Genomic DNA, 3,440 nt, shown 5'->3' on the forward strand with positions numbered 1-3,440 from the left:
CGACTATTATAAGCGACTGCAATTGACGTGACTATTGATTCTTTCAATACTATTGAGAGATATATATTTGCTTGCAGAGATATATGTATCTTTTTATGATAGATAAACTATTATAAAAAATTAAAATTGTTATTGTATGCATGTCTTACAAAAATTTAATGACATCCTTTCACCATCTGACCTTTCATCATTTCCTATTTACATGTCTTGAAAAATTATTTCTACTTGTATGTATGATATATTGATATTACCTTTTATGCAGTATAAAATATATTTCATTGTATCCGTCTATAATTTATCAATAATTGGATTTCTCTTCAATGATTGTGAATCACAACTGTGGTAATCGATTGCTCCGTGATTGTTGCACATCATCTCTCAAGTCAACTCCTTCTGTGATTGTTCTGCCGATTTTGTGATTGCTCATGTGAATTATGATTGTTCTGTCGATCACTTTTTTTCTCTTCTATAATTGCTTTGTAATTTCTAGTGCTCTGCAACTATTGTAAGTGTAAGTAACTGCTATCTTCATTTTAATTTTCTACATGATTTTGCTTTGATCTCAAGATTAATTATGGATTGAATTCTTTCTTTTCTTATCACAGTTGAAATGCATACTTAACTACCTAATATGATTAAAATGCATATCTAATCAAAGTTTTAATGCATTATTGGAGTTAATCGAAGATTTTTTACAAGACATATTGCCAAGCTTTAATTTTTAATACACTGTTATGCTTTGAAAGGGGGCAACATATTTTTAATTATTTTTTACTAATATTGTTCTTACGTAAAATTTAAACTAGCTAATTTCTTAATTGTTTTCCATTCTTTTAAAATTTTGCTAATTTAAATCGTTCTTATGTGGAATATTGAAGAACACAATTATAAATATTTTTAGTTTTTTTAATTCAATAAATAATGTTGAATTTTAGCTACTATTGTTGTTGTTGAATCTATATAGGCGAAAGTGAAATTTATATTAGAAATCATTCTTTAATATTTATAAGATTCTAACCTGATCATATCAAAATTTGTTTGTGTTAAATTATTTTAATGTCAAATTAAGAGAGAAAAAGAGAAAATAATATTCTATCATTCTTTAAGCCAAGAATTGATAATCGTTTATCATCCGAGAGAACTGAGACTAATACATCTATTCCTAATGAGGAGTTCAAACCTCCCTCTAAATCTCAAAGAGTTGAATTTGATGAAACTTCACTTGAATGAAATTTTGGATTGTGTATTTTAATGTGATGACCTCCTATTAATTATCGTAATGAAATTAGACGAGCTTATATCAAAATGTGGCCTTATCAACCTAAATTACAGGAGTATCCATGGTCTGAATCTGGAAAGCAATATCGTCAATTTCAATATAAATGGTTTAAAAAATTTTCATGATTAGAGTACTCTCCTTCAAAGGATGTAATATTTTATTTTCCATGCTATCTTTTTGAATCAAGTGAAGCACAACAATCTGTATTTACAGTTGAAGAGTTTAAAAGTTGAAAACGCGTTAATGATGGAGCCAAGTGTACCTTTTTATCTCACATGGAAAGTTCTACTCGGTGCATAATAAATATGTAAAATCTATTTTTGATGTGATGAATATAACTCAACATATAGATAAAGTTATGAATCGAGAATTTTCTAAATAGATTAAAAAAATCGATTAAGACTTGCAGCAACAATTGAGAGTGTCCGTTGGGTTAGTTTGCAAGCATGTGGATTAAGAGATTATGATGAATCTTCATATTCCCAAAATCATGGTAATTTCATTGAGATACTAAACTTTTGGGAAAATGGAATGCTAGTATTGGTGATATTATCTTAGAGAAAGCTTTGAAAAATACATAAATATACGTCACTAGAAGTTCAAAAAGAAATCTTACATATTATTGATAACAGAGTCAGAAATGAAATCTATGATGAAATTGGAGGTTCTAAATTTTGTATTTTGGTGGATGAAGCGAAGGATGTATCTAATAAAGAACAGATGGCTATAATTATGAGATTTGTTGATGTATATGGTTTCTTACGAGAGCGTTTTTTCTAAATTGGGCTTGTTCATGACACCACAACTACAACACTTAAGAAAGAAATATGTGATGCCCTCACTAGATATAATATAAAAATTCATAATATGCGAGGTTAAAGGTACGATGGTGCTAGCAACATGTGTGGTGCTTTTAATAAATTGCAAGCTTTATTTCTTAAAGACTATCCCTATGCATATTATGTGCATTACTTTGCCCACCGACTCTAATTAGCATTAGTTGCAGCTGCTGAAAAGGAGATTTCTATATGACTTTTCTTTCGAATATGACAACTATTGTTAATCTTGCTACATATTCTTCCAAACGCAATATCGAGTTACAATTTTCTTAAGTTAATGAAATTGCATGTTCTATTGTTGCCAGTGAGCGTGAGACTGAGCGAGGAGCTAATCAGATTGGTGCTTTGCATCGAGCAGGAACTACTCGTTGGAGCTCCCATTTTGATTCTATTTACGACTTAACAGATATTTATGATGCAACTATTAATGTGCTTGAAAGCACTATCACTGATGGTTCCTCTACTTCGATGTGTGGGGTGTTGGGATGTATGACTTTCCCATCATGGGGAAGCTGGTGGTTCCTTAATAGTGATGAAGTCTTTTGATTTCATTTTTATTTACATTTGATGCATAAAATTATGGGGATCACAGATTTACTTTGTCGTGTCTTGCAACAAAAATCTCTTGATATCATAAATGCAATGGATTTAGTCTTTACAACTAAAACACTTCTCCTAACATTGAGAAATGATGGTTTTGATATTCTTCTTTTATATGTCAAATCATTTTGCACAAGATTGGATGTTGATATTTTGGAGATGAGTGTTTGTTATAAGCATCTTAATCGTTCATGCCAGCAAAAGGATACCATCACAGTTGAGCATCACTTTTATTATGATATATTTAATGTTGTAATAGATTTTCAGTTGGAAGAGTTAAATTCTAGATTCAATGATGAGACAATAGAACTTCTTATATTTAGTTCTGCTTTGGATCCAAAAGATAATTTTAAATGGTTCAACATTGATAAGATTTGTACTCTTCCTAAGTAGTATTATCCTAAGGACTTCACTAAACAGGAAATGCATAATTTGAGGTGTCAACTACAACATTATAAGCTCGATGTAATTTGTCATGAAAATTTTCAAAAAATGTCCACTATCTCAAAATTGTGTCGAGGTTTATTAGAAATAAAAAAATTATAATATTATAATTTGATCGACAAGTTGATCTGTCTAGTTTTAAATTATAATATTATAATTATAATATTATAATTTGTTCAAATGGATCTCTAGTTTTCAAAAGAAAAAGATATTTTGAAAATTAAGAGATAATCTTGAAATGGTCTTTCAAGAAAGTAAGGAAGATGTCTTTTTTACCA

The sequence above is a fragment of the Curcuma longa genome, chromosome 15 (genome assembly GCF_044706935.1).
Source record: "Curcuma longa cultivar G26 ecotype Majalengka, Jawa Barat chromosome 15, ITB_CL_G26_1.1, whole genome shotgun sequence".
NCBI lineage: Eukaryota > Viridiplantae > Streptophyta > Magnoliopsida > Zingiberales > Zingiberaceae > Curcuma > Curcuma longa.